Source organism: Eptesicus fuscus, chromosome 14, assembly GCF_027574615.1.
Source record: "Eptesicus fuscus isolate TK198812 chromosome 14, DD_ASM_mEF_20220401, whole genome shotgun sequence".
Taxonomy (NCBI): domain Eukaryota; kingdom Metazoa; phylum Chordata; class Mammalia; order Chiroptera; family Vespertilionidae; genus Eptesicus; species Eptesicus fuscus.
In genome coordinates this window covers 9202409-9214528 of record NC_072486.1, presented here as the reverse complement: position 1 = coordinate 9214528, position 12120 = coordinate 9202409, and positions in this window count along the sequence as shown.

Genomic DNA, 12120 nt, shown 5'->3' with positions numbered 1-12120 from the left:
CAGTGAGTGTAAGTACTGCTCAAGGTCATATAGCTAATGAGTGGCAGGACCAGAGTTTGAAACCAGATGTTATTGTCTTCAGAACCCAGATGGTGACAACTAAGTGGCAGCCAAGTTTTTAGATAGCTGCCCATCTAAGGACCTGGAGGGACGACACGTGGGTTTCTTGTCAAACAAGTAGATGTTGCCTTTGATCAGAACTCTGGGCAAACAGGAAGCTCCATTCTGATAGAGAGGTCAAGGTTGCGATGGGCCATATGTCCCTTAAAGGGCTGGCTCCAGCGTAGGCTGCATTAAGGCTGCCTGGCACAGAAAGAAGCAAAATTCGGGTGGGAGGGTGAGTGGGGGTGTGTGGGTCTCTTTATACCAGGCGGGATGTTTCAAGTTCCATTAGATGAGGGTCAGGGAGACTCAGTGCACAGTGACTGGAAAATGCTCATGAGCCCTCACCTATTCATCCAGCTGCATTAAAAAACACACAAACAAAAACCTTAAAAAACAATTAGTTTAAATCAACTAGAAATTGTGACAGGGTGTTGCCGAAACCAGTTTGGCTCAGTGGATGGAGCGTCGGCCTGAGGACTGGAAGGTCCCAGGTTCGATTCCGGTCAAGGGCATGTACCTTGGTTGCTGGCACATCCCCAGTAGGGGGTGTGCAGGACGCAGCTGGTCGATGTTTCTCTCTCATCGATGTTTCTAGCTCTCTATCCCTCTCCCTTCCTCGCTGTAAAAATCAATAAAATATATTAAAAACAAACAAACAAAGAAAATGTGACAGGGGTGCATAATCCAACATTTATTACTCGCTGTGTGTGAGGCACGAGAGGCGCGTGGCTGGTGCCCCGCCCCCGGACTGGCTGCTGTGCTGTGTCCCTCCTAATTATTTTTAAACTATGTCCTTTTAACCAGATTTTTAAAAATTGAACTTCCCCAAATGCGAACGCTTTCCACTTTGCTACATAATGAGAGCACTTCCATCCCTTTAATGCTTGCTCTTCCCTTTGATCTAACAATTTCTGTTCAAATTTCACAGTTTTTTTGTTGCTTCCGGATTGAAAGAACCGATTACCCTGCTGGGAGCGTGAAATAGACTTTTTTTTTTTTTTAATCTGCATGGTATTTCCTCCCAGCGAGATGAATTTAGGTTTAAATACAGGGGGAAGGGACGCACCTGGTGCTCCAGTCTCTCTCTCACACCTGAGCAGGGCCTTATCCTGAAAAGGCACAGGGGGACCTGTGGCCAGGCATCTGCCTTTTGTGGGGATCCTCTGCAAGAGGAAGTAGAGAGCCTCCTTCTCCGAGACACCCGCTTTGTGTGGGCCTGGTGCTATATTTGGAACGTGTCTGTTTCCTTGAAGGCCAACCTCAAAAGCCCAGCGGGCCCCTCGGGCACCATCCGAGGCTGGGGCACTGGATTGGCTTGCTGGGTGTTGTGAGGGTGTTTCCGAAAACTTACCTTCTTGCAGGCCTGGGACCATCAGCTCCAGAGCAACAAAGGACAGTTTGGAGGGGAGTGGAGGGAGCGCTCCCCAGTCCCCTGGCTTCCCAGGCCCCCTTCTGCCAAACAACGTGTCCTCAGTGACCCCGCCTTCCCCCCACCCCACCCTCACCCTTTTCCACCCCGGCCTGCGCGCCGCTCCTTAGTCTGGCGGGGCTCAGCGAGCCCCAACACCTTCTCCCCACTCCCCACTCCTGGTCGCGTTCAAACCCTTGGAGCGGCTCTGCGCGCTGCAGCCACACTCGCCCCTCGCCCCGCGCCCCCCGCCCCCCGCGGCTTCCCCGGCACCTAGGGGTCCCGCTCCTGGGTCCAGTGTCCTCCTGCCCTGCAGCCCGCAGCCTCCCCCCTCCAGCCTCCGAGGCAGGTGCGGTCAAGCCCGCCGCAGCTGAACCAGCTCCCCAGCTCCCGCGTCTGCTCTCCTTCCTTTGTGTGCGCGCGCGAGCGGAGTTGGGGCGGAGGGAGAAGGGGGAGGTCGCTCTGTCTGTCTGTCTTCCCACCGCCCTTGCCCGGGCTGCTCGAAGTGCGGCTGGGAAGGCAGGAGCGCCAGGGAGGGTGCGGGGAGCTGGCGGGGCGGCTCAGGGACACCCGGGCGCCCGGGTCCCTGCCGCGCGCGGGGGAGCGCTCACCGCAGCGGGGCTCGGCTGGAGGCACGATCGGTCCGCTCCGCCGCCCCCTGGCCTCCCTCCGTTCCCACCTACCTACCCCCGGACACCCGGAGAACAGCGCGCTTGGGCGCCGAGAGGGACGGAAACCACAAATAAATAGCGGCGGCGGCAGCGCGTCATCTGGTGGAGCAGGAAGTGCAGGCAGAGTCCAGAGGCTGGTGCTCTCCGCGCCGCCAGGACTTTGCCATGGGCTGGGGGCCGCGGCAGCCGCGAGCGGCCGGGCGAGGGCAGCGGAGGCTGCGTCCTCACCGGGGCTGAGCCACAGCGACGTGCGGGGCGCGCGGCGATGGCAGCGTCCAGCAACTCCAGTCTGTCCGGCTCCTCCGTGTCCTCCGGTGAGTTTCAGCCTGGCGGGCGCGGCTGCGAGCTGGGTCTCTCGCCCCCTGCCCGCGCCCCGCGCCCCGGGATGGGCAGCGCCTACCTGTGTCCGCCTTGCCCGCGCTCTCGGAGTGAGAGCGAGCGTCCGGTGTGACACTTGTTTGGGCGGCCAGGACCCTCGGTGCCCGCTGACATCTGACAGCGCGGAGGTGGGAGAGCGGTGGCGCCCTTAGTTTGCGGACGCGGGCGATCTGGGGGTTGGAGAGCCGCGGGGAGAGGCGAGAGGAGCAGGGCAAGGCTCTCACTTTCTGGCGCCGCTGGAACCGGGGCTGGCGGGGCGGGGAAGGTTAGGGCGACTCTGGGCGCCCCGACCCGCTCGCGGTGCAGCGCCACTGCTAAGCTGGATGCCCGAATTCAAGGCACAGGGGAGCAAACCCTCGCTCCTCGCAGACTTGATTTTCTTTGTTTGTTTCAGAAATTAGCTCCGTGGAGACATACGCTTGGGGCATGGGTTTGAGATGGAAGTCATGAAGGGATTGTGTGTGTGTCCTTTGGTCCTGATTGAAGTGAGTTAGCAAACAGGAGGCAGAGCCCAGCCACTGACAATTTGCCTGGCTGTGCGTGTGTGTGTGTGTGTGTGTGTGTGTGTGTGTGTGTGTGAGAGAGAGAGTGAGAGAGAGAGAGAGAGAGAGAGAGAGAGAGAGAGAGAGAGAGAGAGATTTTCCCTGTGTGGCCTCTTGGAATACGCTCTGTAATCTTACTTTCCAGGCATACATTTTTTTCCCCTCCAAGTGCAGCTGAGCAAAGGGTTTCAGCTTTTCTATGGTTGATCAGCGGGTTTCATTGAAGAGGGGAAAATTGCTAATGAATCCGAAGGAGCAGGAATCCATAGAAGCACCCCCCACCCTCCTACTCCGTTTCTGAGTATGACAGGAATCTAATCGCAATGATGCATTAGGTAGAATTCTTCTACCTCTCTGACCCCTGAAAACTTTAATGACAAACCTTCAAGGGATGTCTGATAAGACATTTAGTGTAGTGTACAGTATTCAGGGGTCAAGAGGTCTCGAAGACCCAATGGGAATGCTCAGTGTATTAATATGGTATTAATTCCTATTGTGTGGTGGTGTTTTATTGTTACCCAAAATTAAATTCAAAAGAAGAAACACCTTGTTGGAGGCATTAGACGGCAAGCCAGGCATCGGCGGAACCATATCTGTAGATGTGTGACTAATTAAATCATAAATGCCAGGTGAATTTGACTAAGGTGCAATTGTGATGTGCCACAGGTGATGGCCTGAAAGCCAGCTGTTATCTTTTCTGGCAAGTGTAGTTCCAGGGAAATGGCACTTCCTTTCCTGATCCCTGCCAGCTAGCCAAAAGCACAGTGTTGTTCGGCCCATGGTATAGTTCACAGTTCAAGTTCCTCGCTGTAGTAGCCACTGGGACAGAGCAGCCATATCTGATTACGAGCAGCAACAAGTTGACCGCCTGTGGTTTTAATTCTGAGAACTCAGCAAATGCTACAGCTTATTTTTAGTACCCCCAAACCACGGCTGCTGCTTTTCAATTCATTTTGGTTGACTAACATTGAATTTAAAATACAGTGATGTTTGGCTCACGATTAGCAGATGGTTATCCCTCTCATCAAACTTCCCCACTTGGAAAATCAACTCAGGAGGGAGACTTGGCTAGGGGAAGGAAGAATGGAGGAAGGGCCTGGAGGCAGCAGTTTCCCATGATGGACTGAGGCCATGAATTACGGGTGACGTGGCATCTGAACTCTCAGGTGTTGATGTAGCTTAGGAACTCTTCTTGAAGAACCTAACTCAGCCTTCGGAATAACACGTGGATCTGAGGCTCAGTGTCAGCTTTAGGTGAGGGTCATTGCTCTGCAGGCTGGCTAGAGATACTTGTGCTGATTCTCTTTGCTGCTCAGCTACCACGCTTTTAAATCCTAATAGAAACTGGGGAATCACGTGAAAGCTGGAATTCAAAAACTGGGCATGGATGTATTATTTGGTGTGAGTCGGCATGGACCAGAAGCTTATATCATCTAATTCACCAATTAGTCAGGCATTTTGTCTTGAAAAATAATGAGAACCGTAGTTCCCTTTTTCAGCACACTTCTCAAGGTGTGGATCATGAATAATTCAGAGGACGCAAGCAATTCACACCTGTGAGAGGTGTTGGGCAAGAAAGAATAGAGCCTGTTGGTGATGGCAGCTGGGTTCTCCCAGGCAAAGGTCAGAATCAATCAGTCAATCACCATTTTGGAGGACCTACTATGTGCCAGGCAGTCAATCAGAAGCCTCAGCGTCAAGGGCGTTAAGTGAGGAAGATAATTTTGGGATTGCTTCTAGCTCTGAAGTTCTAGGATTATTGTCCTTGAGTTCTGGCACCACCACTGACCAGTTGGGTAACTTTAGGTATTATTGAACTTCTTTAAATATCAATTTACCCATCCCTAAACGAGGGCAGATGCTAGTAATAGGACCTACTTCAGAGGAATATTGCTGGGATTAAATGAGATTATGTGTGTGGAGCATTTAGCACAGGGTGTGTGGCACCTAAGTGCTTGGTGTGAATAAGTTTTGCTCCTTGGAGTAATGAGAAAAAAGGCAGTCGCTAGCTTAGACTTTGGGTGCAGAAATACGTCCAACACACAGAAAAACCTGCCTCTTGCATTGCATGTTAAACTTGATCTTGAGGTCTGAGCTCCATTGAACAAGCATTTATTAAGTGTCTTTAAAGTTTCAGGCATTGTCCCAAGTGTTTGGAATAGAAAGATCAATGAAGACCCTTTCCCTCACCTTCCAGCATTAGCGGTGAACAAGCATCTATCAATCTGTATTCCAGTTGGATAAAATGAATTATGTGGAGGAGACCGCAGGGAAGAGAGGATGACCTCAGTTTAGAGGAGTCAGTGGAGATAACCTATGAGTTGGGCCTTGAAGCATGAGTAGGATTTTTCCAGAAATCAGAGAAAAGGAAAGGTATTTCAGGAAGAGGAAAGAGCTCAGGCAAAGGCCTGGAGATGAAGTTCATGACCTGATTTTCAACTTCCTTTCTTAGGGCTATTGCTCTTTTTTTCTTGGTGGTTCCTCTTCTCTGCACAGTTACTCTCATAAGCCCAAAAGCAGCATCACACCTTGAGCTGCCAGATATTTCTGCTGCGGATGTAGGAGGCTTTCTTTCTGCTCAGGCATCAGTGTGGTTAATGACACAGCTCTGGATGCCTTAGGACATATTTGGGCAATTGACAGTTGATTCTGTAGTATCCAGCATGTGGAGAGGTGAACTCGAATAACATGGGTTAAACCTCTCTTAGGGAAATAGCTGTGGAAGATTCAGGTCTGGGTGTGTTTGCACAGAGTAAAGATCTAATCATTTACTCAGTATTGAGCCCAAAGTTATCTGACTTTACTGAGAATGTTCACACTTACTGTTGAACCCCATCACCCACTTGTGTCATTTCATCTATATGAAATGGACCTCCTTAATAGAAATATTATGGGGGTTCAATGAGATAATGTGTGTGGAGCATTTAGCATAGAATGTAGCACCTAAGTGCTTGGTGTGAATAAATTTTGCTCCTTGGAGGAATGAGAAAAAAAAAAGCGACACATAACAAATACAATAATCGAGTTAAAATTAATTTTGAAAAGACATTTTTTTGAGAACTCTTCAGAAATTTTCTCCTGGAACATTCAAATTATGTGTAAAAGAAATTGCTTTGCCTTTGTTTTAAAGATAACTGCTGGTAATTAAATTTCACAATCACCTAGATTGGCAAGAAGGTTTGATTACCTGTATTATTTTTTTAAATCAGAAAAAAAAGTCTGTCCTTAAGCCTTTGATTATACTGTGAAGTAAACAATGATTGATTTGCAAAATAGTTTTCTTAATCATCATGGGTTATAGTTGCTTTTATAATTGAAATAACATTTTGCATATAGTAATGTGATTGCGAAATGGATAATTGCACACAGTAAAGAAAAGAAAACTCAAGTAAACTAATAAATAAAGACTCTATGAGATGTTTTTAAGTAACTAAACTAAGTAAAATATTAAATATTAAAGGGGCCCTGGGATAAGAAGTTGTTAAGATTTTGAGAACACAAAGACACTGTATTATAGAAATGAAATCCACTTTTCAAATGCGAATGAAAAAGAGTAAAAATCAGGATTAGGTACAGTTATCAAACCTTAATAGGGAAAAGAAAATTCTTGAATGGACTGGGGGAGTTATTTCTCTAGATTCTATGCAACAGTAATGTGGGCTAGGTATCCACGGAGATGGGTTTCAGGACCCCAGTGGGTACCAAAATCCAAGGATGCTCAAGTCCCTCACATAAAATGGTCTACCTCAGTGCATACAGTCAGTCCTCCACATCCGTGGCTATAGAGGCCCACTGTAAAGCTATTTTCTGCTGACACATGGGTATTGACTGTAGAGGTGATAAATAGGAATTTTCATCACTCATTATTGGAGGGCCACAACCAGTGACATATACAAATCTTTCATAGTCCCAGGTGCAGAAGGTAAAACTACAAGACTGCTGCCAAGACATAACGTATGTGTAACCAGAAACTCCATGTAACTAACACTACAAAACGGGGGTATCTTTGTCAAAACAGAGAAGTCTTCTTTTGGATTCTTCAGAAATATTCAATTATGTATAAAAGCAATTTCTTTACTTTTGTTTTGGTGATCACTGTTGGTAATTTAAATACATAATCACCTAGAGTGGCCGGAAGATTTGATTACCTTTATTATTTTAAATCACACAAAAAGAAAAAATGGTGATTCCAAAACCCCCGCATATTTTTAAAAAAACCTCACAGGGCTAAAATGACCCCCTGAGAGAAGTTGTTTGCTAGGATTTGGATCGTTGTTCCTTGCTATCTTTCTGGTGACCTTCCCACACCTCATTTTAACTTATTAGATTTCCACCGTCCATTTGAGGCAACCCCGACGAACCCAGGGATGTGGGATGAGAGGAGAGGAAGTCCTTCGTAAGCACGGCAGCGTGTTTGTGGTGTTTGACAGGGGCCCACCAGCTTGTGTCCTTTTGCAAAACTGCCACTTGACCTTCACTCCCACCAACCCTATGACCTGCTTTGGCCAACTTCTAGGCGACGCAAACAGCAGGTATTTTCCGAGGCCAGTCTATGCAGGCTGGAACTGGACGTTGTGTCCTCTGAGCTGCCACCTGGGCTTGGCCCCAGCGTCAGTCCTGCTGGGGGCCGTCTGCTGCCCTGCGGGTCTCCTGTGTTTGCAGGGTGGTGAACATAAGTGGACATTGGGTTTGGAAAACCTGTGCATGAGCGGGGTCACACTGGTGTGTTCTGGAAAAGGGTTTTCTGCCGGAAGAGATTCCTGCCAAGATCGTTAGATACAGAGAAAGAGAAACGATGACCTAGTGATGGACATATGATTGATAGCATCTATCACCCACCAGTCACTTATCTCTTGTGAATATATTCACATTTCATGGCTCCTGAAATATGTCACTTAATTTTCAAAAGGAATTGCCTTCCTTCCTTCCTTCCTTCCTTCCTTCCTTCCTTCCTTCCTTCCTTCCTCCCTCCCTCCCTCCCTCCCTCCCTCCCTCCCTCCCTCCCTCCCTCCCTTCCTTCCTTCCTTCCTTCCTTCCTTCCTTCCTTCCTTCCTTCCTTCCTTTTTTAATTCTTTTCTCCTTTCTTCCTTTTTTCCTTCCTCCTTCCCATCCTTGTTCCCTTTTGCTTATCTCACCTGTTATTATGCTGGTCAGATTTCTAAATTTTCAGGTTTTCATAAATCCTGCACTTGGTCTACTTTACTGTTAATAGTTTCCAAAGCCTCTCCACACCTCCCCGCTGCTCCTTCCATGTGTGCAGTGGGAGAGGAAGCTGGTATCCCGTGGATTCCGGTCAGAGGGGTAAGGTGGGTGCCTGCATCTCTGGGTGGCTGGTTGGCGTGATAAAATGGACTCACACATCTCAAAGTTAGGAACAAAGGCAGAGGTTTATCTTGTCCCCATGACTAGAGGAAAACCCAGTTAGGTGTGTGCTGACCCCACAGGCAGTCTGCTCAGCTGTGGGACCCACGTGGCTGTCTGCTGGGGTCTGAGGATGAGGACCCGGCGTGTGGCATGACAGTGTTAATCAAACCTTTTCAGCTGTGTACCCAGGGAGTGCCATCCACAGGCTGATCATGCAAAGAGCCTGCTTCCCCCCTCATTTATTATTACCAGGGAATCGACACCTTTGTGGAGGCCACTCTCTGACGATAGCCTTTATGGTATGGTCCGATTACAGCATTGCCTTGCTTCAACAATGTGGCCGATCAAAGTCACCCGACCTCAGCCCATTCACAGTATAACCTCAGCAGTATATAGTGTTCTTCTACTCTTTTTAAAAATGTTTTTATTGATTTACTAGAGAAGGAGGGAGAGAGAGAGAGAAACATTGATGTGAGAGAGAAACATTCATCAGCTGCCTCCTGTACATACCCCTATCATGGACTGAACCTGCAAGCTGGGCATGTGCCCTGACCAATGACCTTTCAGTGCATGGGATGGAGCTCAACCAACTGAGCCACACTGGCCAGGGCTATAGTGTTCTTTTAAATCATTCAGCGCCTAAGTTCCCATAGACATTCGGTAATAAAGGTGTTCAGTTAATAGCCGTATTTAAAATGTTGTAATCGCCTCCAGCCAGGGGTTGCATTGATTAGATTCCTGGAGTGGAGATATCACCTACGCATTGTGCAGGCTGCCAGTCACCCCGTGCGTGGTGGGCCTGCTGGAGAGAGAGCTTTTCCAAGAAGAGAGGCTGGATGCCAGTAGCGGCCTGGCAGAACCAGCTAGATGCGGGGAGACAGTCTGCTTCCTCCAGCTGTGAGAGACCCCACGTTCTGAAATGTGTCTTCATTAGAGGTCAGAGGAAGAGCCCTAAACTTGGAGTCAGAAGATCTGGACACTTAAGCTTTTAGCCAGAACATTTAAACCCCTAGCCAAGGCCCTTTAACCCTCAGAGCCCTTAAACCCTTAACCAGCACCCTCCAACCGTTAACCAGGGCCCTTGAGCCCTTAACCAAGGCTCCTAAACCCTTAGCATAGGCACTTAAACCAGATACTTAGCCAAGCCCTGCGACTAGCTAGCTATGTGGTTTGGGTGACATTAGCCTCTCCGAGCCTTCAATACCTCCCTGCACACTGGGGGTGTGATAACCTGTTTCCTGGAGTAGATGTGAGCGTTCACAGAGGTGATAGAAGCATGGCCTCCCGTAGGCCTGGCCGCCATGTCACCTCAGTAGATGCCACTTCTCTCCCTTCCCTCCTTCCTTCCCTTAACGTCTCTGAGCCTCAGTTGGCTTGGCTATAAACCAGAAATAACAGTAGCCGACGAGTTTATGCCCCAGGATTGTCATTCCTGGAGCACTGTTTGGGAAAATGCTTATAAACTGTAAAAGCAACTAACAGCACTGAATGGCTGCTCCATGACTCCAGTGTCCATCATGGTCTGTAATCCTCACACTGTGTCTCTGAGGTAGACCTTCTGCCCATTTGCAAACAAAGAAGTAGGTTCAGAGAGGCCCCAGGGCTTGGATTTGAGGTGCTAGGATTAGAACAAGATCTTCCTAATATCAAAGCCCATTCTTTGTCCTCACAGGGGTTTGTTTCGAACTCTGTGTAAGAAGTCTGTGACATCGGGGCTGAAGGCTGAGACACACGCTCATGGTTAACAGGGAAAACACAGCACTCTCGTGCTTTATGCTGCTGCGCTCAGTAGTTACTCAGGCCCTCCCTCGGCCTGACTGAAGCTCATTCTCACCGGGGCTGGGATCTGGGAGGCGTTACCAAGTCATCGCTCTGCAGAGAGGACACCTGGGGGGTTGGGCTTGCGGTATCTGGACTTTAGAATAGTCTTGCCAGGTGAAGCCTTTATTGCACTCTACTTGCAACTTTTCCCAAGATTTGAACATTTTCTAAATGAAAGTGGGAAGAAACTAGGGGAAAAAAGAGCGATGATACTTTGCACTCAGTTCATTATCTTCACTGGCGTGTTAGCAGCGCTCCATGTGGTGTGAGCATATCGAGTCTTGTTATCATCACCAGAGAATCCCAGACTCTGAGTCCTCCGGCGGCAGCATATATGTTTTTTAGCTTACATCCTTAGTGAGAAAGTCAAGGAACAAAATGATGGACGAAGTTCAGAGAGACCACACACAATTCCTACCGGAGAAGGACTTTTCTCCCGAGCCGGATTGACTGCATTGCCTTGCAGCTTGGGAGGGAGGAGGGACCTTGAAGGTTGTTTAGCAGGATCCCAACACTGTCTAAGCCAGAGAACCCGGGCCCCAGGAGCTCCAGGAACGGCCCCGTGCCACTCAGAGCGCTGGTGGAGCCTGAGCTGAGCTGTTACCTAGCACCCAGGCCCTCTCAGTCCTGCACCTGTTACCTAGGACCCAGGCCCTCTCAGAATCAAAATTTTAATTCTCCATTTCTCTCCCCGCTCATCCCACAGAGCATCTTGAGAGAATTTCTTGCGGACGTTTTTCCTGTCTGGCTTTCCTGAAGCTGTTTAATTATTGAATATTTTCAAAATACAAGTCAAAAGTGCTTTGTATTTTAAACGGGCCTTCGACCTCAAGGCTGCTGTGCGAATAGAGGCACTGAGACTCCAGTGACCTTGTGTCTGCCCTGACTGCATCCAGCCGTGCTGTTCCGCATGGCAGCCACGAGCCACATGTAGCTATTTACATTTAGAACAATTCATTTCCTCAGGCGCACCAGACACGTTTCAAGTCTCAGTTGCACATGTGGCTCGTGGCTGCCGTACTAGACAGCAGGAATAGAATACTGCCATCATTGGCAGCCGGCGCTATTGGGCAGCACTGGTGTGAGGGTCAGCAGTTCTAAGACAGGGACTTGACTAATGTAAAATTAATAAGCGAAGGATAGAAATGTGATAGATTGTTCTCCCATTCCTGCGTTTGCTCCTGGTGCTGCTTAGGTTATATTTTACCAATTTTGCAAAACAACTTTTTTTATTTTTAAAGTGATTTTTTTTTTCATAACCTTGAGGGGAACCGTGCAATGACAGCTGGAGGTTGATGTTGGGGAGAGTAATTAAAATATTATAAACTCTTCTAGTCCTAAAGGTTGATTCAAACTTATAAAAAAAAAAGGTCTGTGGTTTCCCTAATAAGCAACCCCATTTCTTTTTGACATAATCCCCCAGTGAGTTGTAATTTCACCCCTAAAGAGAAAAGACATCCATATCCAGAAGAAGTTCGGATCTTACCATTGTCTCTCTTCCAAAACATCATAAAGAAAATGGGATAATTGTGAATGTGTGGACTGAGGTTGCTAGTGGCATTTCCAAGCCGTACTATTTACAGGAGATTTTCTACCCACTTGGCCATCAGCTAACCATTGGCCTAGAAGCATTATTCTCCTGCAAAAGGCCCACATATGGGGGAAAGCAGATGCACACTGGTTTTTAGAAAATAAAGTTAGCTTTTGGAATTTTCAGCAACTTTAATTGGGGGTAAATGCATGCAAATACAATGCAAGAACATGACAGTTCCTAAGAAAAGGAAGCTGCCGCCTCCTTGAACTTCTGTTACCATCTTGGAGTGCAACAGAC